Source organism: Arachis hypogaea, chromosome 4 (genome assembly GCF_003086295.3).
Source record: "Arachis hypogaea cultivar Tifrunner chromosome 4, arahy.Tifrunner.gnm2.J5K5, whole genome shotgun sequence".
Classification (NCBI taxonomy): Eukaryota; Viridiplantae; Streptophyta; class Magnoliopsida; order Fabales; family Fabaceae; genus Arachis; species Arachis hypogaea.
Window position 1 is genome coordinate 117,156,676 of NC_092039.1, and position 14,317 is coordinate 117,170,992.

Genomic DNA, 14,317 nt, shown 5'->3' on the forward strand with positions numbered 1-14,317 from the left:
ACTGGCTAACGCAACTGGCATCCTGTAAGCCAGGTTACTGATCTTCTTTTTCTCAATCAACCCAGTATTCACCAGAATCATATTTTTCAATTATTGCAAAGATATTTGCGGAGGAATTATTATGTAAAATGGGTTATCACACATAAATATTACACCCTCCGATGTATGAAACTTTTCTCCATTTGGATATACGATCACATATATGTGTTGAGAAGCCATTTCCACAACAAAAGTTGATGATATCAAAATTTTTTTAAAATGGGTTTCACGGAGAGAAAGAGAGAGTAAAAGAAGGGTGAATAGAAATTGTGGTATCAGTTCTGGTGGAGCAGGGTTTATATAGCCTAACTTTGGTTCCATTTCATGTGCGGCACACACTTAGTTGGCTCATTTCATTTGTGGTGCACCAGAATCTTGTGCCTATTTCGTGTGTGCCCCACCTGAATTCATTTTTCGTGTGCAGCATCCACGGCATGGAGGGAGTCCTGACACGCTCCATTTCGCGTTTGCCTTGTCTGCATTGGAAGTTCCATTTTTTGGGTGATGCAGGTGAGTTCAAAGCTCTATTTTGTGTGCACCATCCTTAAAATGAACTGTAATTTTATTTCGTGTGTGCTGCCCCTGAGATGGCCTTGCGCATTTTGTTCCAACTTTTCACCCATGCGTGTTCTAGAAATTAATCATTTTCTTATAGATATTTAAATAAAAAAAAATCTTTGATGGTCTAATTTGTTGTTTATATAATTTTTTTCTATTTTGTCAATTAATATTATATTCAATTTCTCTGATGATTTATGTAATAAAAGAAAAACAAAAAATCTAATGCATTTAAAAATAAATCCTCTTAATTTTTTTAATTAATTCTATAAAGTGTAATTTGACATCATACAAAACTTAAGTAAACTTAAGAAAAAAACAAAACGAAAAAAAAAAACACAATTTGATATGATGTCCCGCTTTATAAGATCAAATAAAAAAAAAATCTAAATTCGTTGCCACCAACAAATTTTTATTTTAAAAATCCTCAAGAATTATTTGATCTTAGACAAGTCACTAATAAATCTTTATATTAAAATTTTTCAAGAACTATTTTTATTAGACATATTATTTCTCCCGTCGTTTTAAAGCTTATAATAAAATTTGTTAAGATACATATTCAAAATTTAATAGAAAACAATGAAAAAACTAATTTATTTTATGAAAGTAATTCCCAAACAATTCTGAAGAGTAAAATTTTATTGGAAACCAAAATATCTAATGTTAAAAACTAATTTCAATATTTACTAAAAAAAGTGAGTATTTAAATATTTTTAAAATTAAAAACTGAAGTAGCTTTTTTATTAGGATTAAATATTGTTGGCAACTATTTGACTTCATTCTTGTACATGTAATGAAAATAAGTAAATAACAAATTCAAATTGGATCGAATTGAATGGAAAGATCCACTAACCATGGTTAGTATTTAACTATGGTTTGTATAGATGAATTAGGTTTTTAGAAAGGTGGACAATTGATTGTGATTATCTTTTTCTTTTGTAGGAAAAACAAACCCTTTGGTGAGGAAGAATAAATGGGTCATGTGTGTGCCACCAACAAATAAAAATAGGTGTCCTTTATTATTTGAGTTTTCTCAAATTGAATCTTAACAAAAAAAAATTTATTGAATAAATTAGTTTTTAATTTTTTAAAATATTAAACAAATAAATTTTTGAAAAAAAGGGAACAAATTGGCTTCGATATTTGTTTAAAATGATAATCTAGTCCATAATTATTTAAGGATAACTTATTTGTTTGTTTGATACAAATATGAATGTCATTTTAGTCCCATGAAAATTTTTAGGAATAAAATGTTCTCTTGATATGATTATGAACTATTAAATTGAATTACTAAAGTACTTTTTAATAAATAGTAATGAATAATATACTAATATAGTTGAATATGATAGGATCATTTGATAAATATGAGAAACAACAAAAGTCAACCAACATTAATTGGCTGACTTTTTTTATATAAAAAAATATTAATATCCACACGTACGTATTGATACAATTTTTCCAAATCCAAATTTAAGCTGTTAGTCGCGGATATTGGAAGTAGCGTTTGGTCACCAACGTTTCCTCCAATGACTTTTTTACGCGTACATGTGATCCATGCGTACGCGTCGATGGTAAATTTTGCCAATTTATGCGTGCGCGCAATTCATACGTGCACGAGTTTTACATATCTATGCGTACTCGTCGCCCAAAATTTTTCTAGCTCCAGTTTTTGAAAACTATCGAAGACGTTGAAGGTAACGTTGGCTCACCAACGTTCCCTCCAACGTTGGCACCCATATTTTGCTTTCCAGAACATTGCTCACAGCATTGTTAGATCAACGTTAGCCACCAATGTTGCATCTCCCTTTCTCCTCCAACACTACTTGCTTTCCTTTTCTTCTTCTTTCTTGCTTCGTTCTTGTCTCTTTTTCACCTATTATCAATCAAACAATTGCATGAAAGTTGGCTATAATCACAAGGTATTTGCATCATTCATATGATCAAGTAAAATTAGCATAAAACCTTATGAAAAAGCTCATAAACAACCATGTTTAATTGACTTAGGAATACATGAAATTTCAATCCAATTACTTACTTATTGTGTAAGAAAGTGCATAAAACCTAATAAAAACAAGTGAAAAATGCTTGTGAAACTAGCATAAGATGACTTGTCATCACAACACCAAACTTAAATTTTGCTTGTCCCCAAGCAAACAGTAAAACAAGAAAAAGGCATGAAAACAGCTAAGCATATATGTCCTTATTAGCAGATAATTGAATTTGATTCATGGGGTTTTATGCAGACAAGAATGCAGCTCAATTATTATTAGTTTCCAGGTGTGAAATGTCTCTCTAAGTGCTAACTAGAGTTACTGATGTGAACCTTATTCTTTATCGATCCTTGGTGTTGGATTTTTCTTTCTTTTCTTTGCTTCAGAAACTTATTTCTCAATTGTAGCTGGTGCACGAAATTGTGATCAATACTTTTCACAAATTAAATAATCCCCGGTAATGAATCCAAAAACTTGGTGTTCAATACCATGGCATAAACACAACTTCGCACAACTAACCAGCAAGTGTACTGGGTCGTCCAAGTAATAAACCTTACGCGAGTAAGGGTCGATCCCACAGAGATTGTTGGTATGAAGCAAGCTATGGTCACCTTGTAAATCTTAGTCAGGCAAACTCAAATGGGTATGGTGGTATGCGAATAAAACATAAAGATAAAGATAGAGATACTTATGTAATTCATTGGTAGGAACTTCAGATAAGCGTATGAAGATGCCTTCCCTTCCGTCTCTCTGCTTTCCTACTGTCTTCATCCAATCCTTCTTCCTCCTTTCCATGGCAAGCTTAAGCAAGGGTTTCACCGTTGTCAGTGGCTACCTCCCATCCTCTCAGTGGAAATGTTCAACGCACCCTGTCACGGCACGGCTATCCATCTGTCGGTTCTCGATCAGGCCGGAATAGAATCCAGTGATTCTTTTGCGTCTGTCACTAACGCCCCGCCCTCAGGAGTTTGAAGCACGTCACAGTCATTCAATCATTGAATCCTACTCAGAATACCACAGACAAGGTTAGACCTTCCGGATTCTCTTGAATGCCGCCATCAGTTCTAGCCTATACCACGAAGACTCTGATCTCACAGAATGGCTGGCTCGGTTGTCAGGCGAGCATTCGGTTGTCAGGCGATCAACCATGCATCGTGTATCAGGAATCCAAGAGATATTCACCCAATCGAAGGTAGAACGGAGGTGGTTGTCAGTCACACGTTCATAGGTGAGAATGATGATGAGTGTCACGGATCATCACATTCATCAAGTTGAAGAACAAGTGATATCTTAGAACAAGAACAAGCGGAATCAAATAGAAGAACAACAGTAATTGCATTAATACTCGAGGTACAGCAGAGCTCCACACCTTAATCTATAGTGTGTAGAAACTCCACCGTTGAAAATACATAAGAACAAGGTCTAGGCATGGCCGAATGGCCAGCCTCCCAAAGAGGGTTCAATCATAAAAACATGATCAAAAGGCTCTTAATACAATAGTAAAAGGTCCTACTTATAGAGAACTAGTAGCCTAGGGTGTACAGAGATGAGTAAATGACATAAAAATCCACTTCCGGGCCCACTTGGTGTGTGCTTGGGCTGAGCATTGAAGCATTTTCGTGTAGAGACTCTCCTTGGAGTTAAACGCCAGCTTTTATGCCAGTTTGGGCGTTTAACTCCCATTTTGGTGCCAGTTCCGGCGTTTAACGCTGGGATTTCTGAGGGTGACTTTGAACGCCGGTTTGGGCTATCAAATCTTGGGCAAAGTATGGACTATCATATATTGCTGGAAAGCCCGGGATGTCTACTTTCCAACGCCGTTGAGAGCGTGCCAATTGGGCTTCTGTAGCTCCAGAAAATCCACTTCGAGTGCAGGGAGGTCAGAATCCAACAGCATCTGCAGTCCTTTTTAGTCTCTGAATCAGATTTTTGCTCAGGTCCCTCAATTTCAGCCAGAAAATACCTGAAATCACAAAAAAATACACAAACTCATAGTAAAGTCCAGAAAAGTGAATTTTAACTAAAAATTAATAAAAATATACTAAAAACTAACTAGATCATACTAAAAACATACTAAAAACAATGCCAAAAAGCGTACAAATTATCCGCTCATCAGTAGCTTAGTGTCATGTGTTACAGCAGCTTTTTAGCTCAATTTTCATTCACCACACATTCACCACAGACACTTGGCTCACAATTCATCTTAAGACATTGGTGCCCAACACCTCTTTGGGTTACTAAATGTATTGTAACTAGGTTTCTCTTGATAATGGACTTTTGGTTGATAATCCCGGGTTAGTTAACCCAAGTTACCAAGTGATGAAGCACTCCTTAGAACCTAATCATCCAAGCAGATTCTAGTACAATGACACCACATGCATATGCCTTAAGGTCCAAGCTATTGGTGTCTAGCTTTTATTTTTTTATTTTTTTTCTTTCATTTTCGTTTGTTGCCATCTCTTGGCTTTTCTTCCCCCCTTTTTTTTCTTTCTTTTCAAGGATATTTATTCATGAAAGTTTCATAACAGCAACTAAGTTTATACTTGAAAGAGACATTCTACCTTGCAGCTTTTATTATTGAGCTTACCAACTAATCAAACATACACCACCACTGATCCTTATTCTAGTTCCTACTACTTTGGACTTTTACAGCTTTTGTTTTAACCTTTTCTTTTATTATGCAAAGGGGGGGCACAAGACATACATTTAAGCAGATGAGAATAAAGCAGACACTTATACTAGAACACTTAATTAAAAATTAAAGAGAGTAAATAACAGAATTCAAACTACTTAAACTAATTAGCAGGGGTTCATTGAAACTTCCAATTTAAGTACTTCAAATAAGAGGGAATTAAGTAATAATACAACCTCTTGGTGGTGTCTTCTAACTCTCCCTTTGTCATCAGCATCCATAGCTGTTGTATATTTCTTTATGTCCTTTGATAAGGATGCATAGTTCTTCCAAGAGATTGATTGAGTTCCTGCAAAGTTATTGGAAGTTGCTTGTCCCAAGCACTTGAAAAATGGTTAGCATGCATGAATGGTGGTAGGCTTTTGAGCTGTCTTTGGTGTGTGAACATCAAACTTAGTTCATTGCCACTGTCTATTGTGCATCACATTGATCACATACATAAAACCTTGTGCTTCTATAAAGAGAACAAATGATAACTAGAAGGAAAACAATGGGTAAGTAATTTTTCTGATCGTTTAGAGCTAGTGACTAATCAAGCTGAGGGTTGAAATGTGTTTTTAAATGGGTTTTTTGGTGGAACACCAAACTTAGAATCCCACATTCATCCTAAATTATTTTGGTATGCAACACCAAACTTAGCTCCTTGCAATGTAGATAAATATACTTAACTCTTTTATTGAGATAGCTAAGAAAAGAAAACTACCTTTGGTTGGGTTGCCTCCCAACACGTGCTCTTTTAATATCATTAGCTTGACATCCTCCCTTCATGTTCAGCTCAGTTCATGAATGCTCTCTTCCTTGTTCTAATGCTCTCCCAGGTAATACTTAGTTTTGTGCCCATTTGCTGTGAATGTGTTCTTTGTAGCTTCATTCAGAAGTTCAAGGCTTCCATGTGGGAAAATCTTAGTTACCAGATAGGGGCCAGTCCATTTGGACTTGAGTTTTCCAGGAAAGATCTTGAGTCTAGAGTTGTATAATAGCACTTGTTGCCCCAGCTCAAACTCTCTTCTTAAGATTTTCTTGTCATGCCACTTTTTAGCTATTTCTTTGTATATCTTTGCATTCTCATAAGCTTCCAATATGAATTTATCCAGCTCATTGAGTTGCAATAGCCTTTTTTCTTCTGCTGCTTGAGATTCAAGATTGAGGAGCTTAGTGGCCCAGAAAGCTTTATGTTCTAACTCCACATGAAGGTGACAGGATTTTCCATAAATCAGCTGGAAGGGTGACTTCCCAATTAGAGTTTTGAATGCAGTTTTGTATGCCCATAGTGCATCATCCAGCTTCCTTGCCCAGCCTTTTCTTGTGACTCCAACTGTCTTCTCTAGGATTCTCTTTAACTCTCTGTTTGCCAATTCAGTCTGCCCATTAGTTTGAGGGTGATATGGTGTGGCCACTTTGTGAATAACTCTATATTTATGGAGCATTTTCTCCATTTGTTTATTACAAAAATGGCAGATACCATCACTAATAAGTCCTTTTAGCACCCCATATCTGGTGAATATGTCTCTTAAGGAATTGAAGAACAATTGGTGCATCACAGATGGTTGTTGCTATGACCTCTACCCATTTAGAGACATATTCTACTGTCACTGGTGCATGAAATTGTTATTCCCTAGCATGACTCCAAAAACTTGGTGCACAATACCATGATTCACACGTCTCTTCACAACTCCGCACAGCTGACCAGCAAGTGCACTGAGTCATCCAAGTAATACCTTACGTGAGTAAGGGTCGATCCCATGGAGATTGTCGGCTTGAAGCAAGCTATGGTCATCTTGTAAATCTCAGTCGGGCAGATTCAAATGGTTATGGAGTTTTGATAATTAAAAGATAAATAAAACATAAAATAAGATAGAGATACTTATGTAATTCATTGGAGGGAATTTTAGATAAGCGTATGGAGATGCTTTGTTCCTTCTGAATATCTGCTTTCTTATTACCTTCATTCAATCAATCATACTCTTTTTCATGGAAAGCTGTCTGTTGGGGGATCACCGTTGTCAATGGCTATCGTCCGTCCTCTCAGTGAAAATGGTCCTCTACGGTTTCTGCACTGCTAATCAACTATCGAATTTCTCGTCTCGGATGAAAAATACCAGGCACAGCTACCGCATGGCTAATCAGCTGTCGATTCTTGCTTGTGTTGGAATAAGATCCAATGATCTTTTTTGCGTCTGTCACTACGCCCAACATTCGCGAGTTTGAAGCTCGTCACAGTCATCCCTTCCCAGATCCTACTCGAAATACCATAGACAAGGTTTAGACTTTCCAGATCTCAGGAATGCTGCCAATTGGTTCTAGCCTATACCACGAAGATTCTAATATCAGATTTAGATGCTCTGTTATCAGGAGAGATGATGTGAATCATTGAAGAGAGATCCAAGAGATACGCATTCAAGCTTGTTTTCATGTAGAACTGGAGTGTTTGTCAGGCACGCGTTCATAAGTTGAGAATGTTGATGAGTGTCACATAATCATCACATTCATTATGTTCTTGTGTAAGAATGGATATCTTAGAATAAGAATAAGGTTAAATTGAATAGAAAACAGTAGTAATTACATTAATACTCGAGGAATAGCAGAGCTCCACACCTTAATCTATGGTGTGTAGAAACTCCACCGTTGAAAATATATAAGTGATAATGGTGTTCATTGACTTTGGCCCTAGAGGGGGAATCAGAATGACCAAGACTTTGAATACAATAGTAAAAAGTCCTATTTATACTAAACTAGTTACTAGGATTTACAAAGATAAGTAAATAGTGCAGAAATCCACTTCTAGGACCCACTTGATGTGTACTTGAACTGAGCATTGAAGCTTTCACGTGTAGAGACTTTTCTTGGAGTTAAACACCAACTTTGGCGCCAGTTTGGGCGTTTAACTCCAGCTTTTATGCCAGTTCTGGCGTTTAACACCAGAATAGGGTAGAAAGTTGGCGTTTAAACGCCAGTTTGCGTTATCAAAACTTGAGCAAAGCACAAACTATTATATATTGTTGCAAAGTCCAGGATGTCTACTTTCCAACGCAATTGAAAGCGTGCCAATTGGGCTTCTGTAGCTCCAGAAAATTCATTTTGAGTGCAAAGAGGTTAGAATCCAACAGCATCTGCAGTCCTTTTTCAGCCTCTGAATCAGATTTTTGCTTAGGTTCCTCAATTTTAGCCAGAAAATACCTGAAATCACAGAAAAACACACAAACTCATAGTAAAGTCCAGAAATGTGAATTTTGCTTAAAAACTAATAAAAATATACTAAAAAGTAACTAGATCCTACTAAAAACTACCTAAGAACAATGCCAAAAAGCGTATAAATTATCTGCTCATCACAACACCAAACTTAAATTGTTGCTTGTCCCCAAGCAACTTAAAACACAATAGGATAAAAAGAAGAGAATATACTATAAATTCTAAAATATCAATGAAACTTAGTTCTAATTAGATGAGCGTGACTAGTAGCTTTTTGCTTCTAAATAGTTTTGGCATCTCACTTTATCCTTTGAAGTTTAGAATGATTGGCATCCATAGGAACTCAGAATTTAGATAGTGTTATTGATTCTCTTAGTTTAGTATGTTGATTCTTGAACACAGCTACTTTATGAGTCTTAGCCATGACTGGGTGAACCTTTTCAGATTGTGACTCAGCTTTGCTAAAGTCCCCAGTTAGAGGTGTCTAGAGCTCTTAAGCGCACTCTTTTTGCTTTGGATCACGACTTTAACCACTCAGTCTCAAACTTTTTACTTGGACCTTCATGACATAAGCACATGGTTAGGGACAGCTTGGTTTAGCCGCTTAGGCCAGGATTTTATTCCTTTGGGCCTTCCTATCTATTAATGCTCAAAGCCTTGGATCCTTTTTACCCTTGCCTTTTGGTTTAAAGGACTATTGGCTTTTTCTGCTTGCTTTTTCTTTTTTTTTTCTTTTTCGCCATTTTTTCTCTTTTTTCGCAAGCTTTGTTCTTCATTGCTTTTTCTTGCTTCAAGAATCAATTTTATGATTTTTCAGATTATCAATAATATTTCTCTTTTTCATCATTCTTTCAAGAGCCAACAAATTTAACATTCATAAACTTCACTATCGAAAATATGCACTGTTCAAGCATTCATTCAGAAAACAAAAAGTATTGCCACCACATCAATATAATTAAACTAATTTCAAGATAAATTTCGAACTCATGTACTTCTTGTTCTTTTGTAATTAGAAACATTTTTCATTTAAGAGAGGTGAAAGATTCATGGAGTTATTCATAGCTTTAAGACATAGACACTAGACACTAATGATCATGTAGTAAAGACACAAAACATAGTCAAACATAAAGCTCAAAAACCGAAAACAGAAAAACGAATAGACAAGGAGATTAAGGAACGGGTCCACCTTAGTGAGGGTGGCGTCTTCTTCCTCTTGAAGAACCAATAGTGTCTCTTCCTTGCCTTTGTTGCTCCTCCCTCAAGGCTCTTTGGTCTTCTCTAATTTCATGGAGAATGATGGAGTGCTCTTGGTGCTCCACCCTTAGTTGGTCCATGTTGTAACTCAAGCCTTCCAAAGAGGTGTTGAGTTGCTTCCAATAGTTGTGTGGAGAAAAATGCATCCCTTGAGGCATCTCAGGGATTTCTTGATGACGGACTTCCTCATGCTCTTCTTGAGGTCCATGAGTGGGCTCTCTTGTTTGCTCAATCCTTTTTTTAGTGATGGGCTTGTCCTCTTCAATGAGGATGTCTCCCTTTATGACAATCCCAACCGAATTGCATAGGTGACAAATGAGATGAGAAAAGGCTAACCTTGCCAAAGTGGAGGATTTGTCAGCCACCTTGTAGAGTTCTAAAGGTATGATCTCATGAACTTCCACTTTCTCTCCAATCATGATACTATGGATCATGATGGCCTGATCCACAGTTACTTTGGATCGGTTGCTAGTAGGAATGATAGAGCGTTGGATGAACTCCAACCATCCTCTAGCCACAAGCTTAAGGTCCGGTTTTCTCAATTAAACTGGCTTGCCTCTCGAGTCTCTTTTCCATTGAGCTCCTTCCACACATATGTCTATGAGGACTTGGTCCAACTTTTGATCAAAGTTAACACTTCTAGTGTAGGGGCGTGCGTTTTCTTGCATCATTGGCAAGTTGAACGCCAACCTTACATTTTTCGGACTGAAATCTAAGTATTTTTCCCGAACCATTGTAAGCCAATTCTTTGGATTCGGGTTCATACTTTGATCATGGTTCCTAGTGATCTATGCATTGGCATAGAATTCTTGAACCATTAAGATTTCGATTTGTTGAATGGGGTTGGTGAGAACTTCCCAACCTCTTCTTCGAATCTCATGTCGGATCTTTGGATACTCGTTCCTTTTGAGCATGAAAGGGACCTCAGGGATCACCTTCTTCTTGGTCATAACTTCATAGAAGTGGTCTTGATAGACCTTTAAGATGAATCTCTCCATCTCTCATGACTTGGAGGTGGAAGCTTTTGCCTTTCTTTTCCTCTTTCTAGAGGTTTCTCTAGCCTTAGGTGCCATAAATGGTTATGGAAAAATAAAAAGCAATGCTTTTACCACACCAAACTTAAAAGGTTTGCTCATCCTCGAGCAAAAGAAGAAAGAAAGAAGGGGAAGAAGAAGAAAATGGAGGAGATGGAGGGAGTGAGCAAAATCGGTCAAGGGGTTATAAGGTGTTTGTAATGTGTGAAATTGAAGGAGGGATGATGGGTTTATATAGGAGTGGGGGGAGGGTAGGTTCGTGTATTTGGGGTTGGGTTTGGGAGGGAAATGATTTTGAATTTGGAGGTAGGTGAGGTTTTTGGGAAAGAGGGGGTGGAGGTGATTGGTGAAGGGTATTTGGGGAAGAGTGTTATGAAAAGGTGTGAGGGAGAGAGAGAATGAGTTGAGGTTGGTGGGGATCTTGTGGGGTCTACAGATCCTGAGGGGCCAAGGACTTCTCATCCCTGCTCCATTTAGGCATGCAAAAATGCCTTTAGAGTACAATTCTGGCGTTAAACGCCAGGTTGCTGCCTATTTCTAGCGTTTAACGCCAACTTTTCTTCCCTTTCTGGCGTTTAACGCCAACTTGGTGCCTTGTTCTGGCGTTAAACGCCAGTCTGGTTGTAACACCCTACCATATAGAGTCTTATGCTTAAGTCATAATTCAGAGATGGCAAGGTATTACGACCTCTAAAATAAAAATTTAGTACGTATAGTAGTATGAATGATTGATTATAACTAGGAGCCTTGTAGAAAAAAGGGGTAAACAAAAATCGCAACTCGAAAGCGCAACACTCCGATCGATAACGTAACGAACAAGGATAACCAACGCGTGATTATATATACAAAGGAGTGTCAAAAACAGGAATATCAAGACTCAAGATTCGGCTGCAAAGATAACCGGTCCGAGCATAGCAATATATACATATGATAAAAATAAGGAAAATCCCAAAGGAAACCCAAAGCGACACAAATACATAAAACCTATTCTCCAAAATCTCCCATAAGAGGAGTCATCACAGTTGTATTATTTAATGGAGATAAAAGTATCTAAGCAAAACATATAAACCAAAACATAGCCCCGAGAATAAAGGATCTTCGCAATTATAGAAGTCTCCAGCATGCCTCAGCGGGAAACCTCACGTCCTGCATCTGAAAACCACAAAATCCGCATGGGTGAGAACCAGAGGTCCCCAGCATGGTAACAGCTTCCACATATATAATACATAATAATAGAGGAAAGCCGAAGGCAATTCTAGAACTTCCTCCAGATAATATCAAAGCTTATAAACAAGCTAAACCATAAAGGGCATCTGACTAAAGATACTTCAGTCTAACTAATACTTCCCTTTTCAATTCCTTCAAACCTCCCAACCACCAGCAGGAGTATAATGTAGCAAACACAGTTATATCAAGCAAGAAATATACAATTAGGAACAAGTAAGGCATTTAGACAATTAGCAAGTAATATGCAGTCAAGTAGGCAATCTCAAACAATTCATATAGTATGCATATGATGAATGCCTGTCCCTAGTGGCTGATGATATCATCTGTCGGTTATAGAGCCAACCCGACAAGTCCTGGTAGTTAACCATTGGACTATCCCTCTGTCGTGTCTCCCCAACTTGAGTCATGCTCATTATAACTTGATCATAACCATGATCCATATCCATCACCCTTACTGGTGAATATTTATCCATCACCATCACTGGTGAATATTTATCCATCACCATCACTGGTGAATATTTTTGGGGGTGAGCTCGTCCGGGAATTTCACAGTGCCCGGCCACCCTGACGACATAGGGTCAAAAGAGCTTCAAGTCTCGACCTGGAGCACGTGGTGGCTAGCCACTGCTTTCTCCCAGGGAAACTCTCATCTCCGATAATGGAAGTGCAACATTCACGATTCATTCAACAGCATATATATGCATTTATACATAGCCATAATCATGGCTCCGCCGTAACATGGCAATAATCCAGCCATCCGGCTCAGGGTTAAATCCATAACCAGCCGTTTCATTAACAATTACAGCCTTTCGGCCTATGGCATAACAAGCACTTCCACCACCATCCTCCGCATCTCACATAATCATGCTTGATCCTCATTGATCATTCATTTTCCCCTTGCTTCACTCACAAGTTACCACATTCACTAGCCTTTCTTCTCATAGCTAGACATATCATAATGATTTAAGACATAAGTGGTGAGATCGGAGGCTTAGAAGTATGAGATTTGGCTTTGAAAACTCAAAAATCAACTTTGGGATGAAAACAGGGCCACGCGTACGCGCACTCCACGCGCACGCGTGGATGGCCTCAAAACGACGCGTGGATTGAAAAATAGCCAAGCGACGCGCACGTGTCAACCACGCGTACGCGTGGGTACTCTCGTGCCCCAGGCACAAAGCTGGCACAGTTTTCGCACAACTCTCTGGAAAATGGCTGGGCATTGGGTGCAGCACAATCGGCGCGCCCGCGCACATCACGCGCACGCGTGGATGGCATTTTCTGGAAGAACGGCGCGTACGCGCCAAGTGCGCCTATGCGCGAGGGGTCATTCTGCTAAAAAATTTCTAAGTTAAAAGCTGCAGAATTCACAGATTTAAACCCCAATCTTCCAACGGACATAACTTCCTCATTTTAAATCATTTTTCACCCGTTCTTCAATCGGCATGGACATCCCGGATCCAATTTCATTTCTAAACAGATTTGGCACAAAACAGAGATCCGTAGTCCAAGTTATGTCCCGTCAAAATATGCCCAAAAACCATGTTTTTCATAAAAACCACAAAGTGCCATTTTCAAACAGGCCATTTTCAACTCTTTTCAAAACCAATCAAAACATGCCAATTTCATCCCTTTTCTTTGAAATCAATCAATATATATCAAATTCAACATCAAGCCTCCTCAACTCACACATTGACACATTACCACAATTTACAAAATCACTATCTCATCATTTTAACCCACTTCACCCAAGTGGCTCAAACTCAAACGTATTGACATATCATATACTCTTCCTCATGCCAATTCTCAACAACACCAATTCCAATAAATCATCATTGTACACAATCAATATCATACTCACCATCAACATGGTTCAATCCACAATTCAACCATAACCAATCATCAAGCATATATCACAACATGCATATTTCTCATACATCATACCACCAAGGCATCAATAATCAACATCACATATATGACCACATCATATATCTCAATCATTCAACAACATCAACCATTCAATGCCTATCTTAGGGCCTCTAGCCTAAGTATTTCCTACCACATTACATATTAGATACGGAAAACCGAAACCATGCCTTAGCCGATTTTCCAAGCTCAACCGGAGCACTTCCAAACCACTTATCCACAAGCTCTCAAGGACTCAATACCTCCAAGAACAGATTTTTCACCACCAAATCCCTTTTTCAAGCTTTTCAAAATCACCACTCAAGCTCCAATATTCACATATACAATTGGGGGATGCTTTGTTCCTTCTGAATCTCTGCTTTCCTATTGCCTTCATTCAATCAATCATACTCCTTTCCATGGCAAGT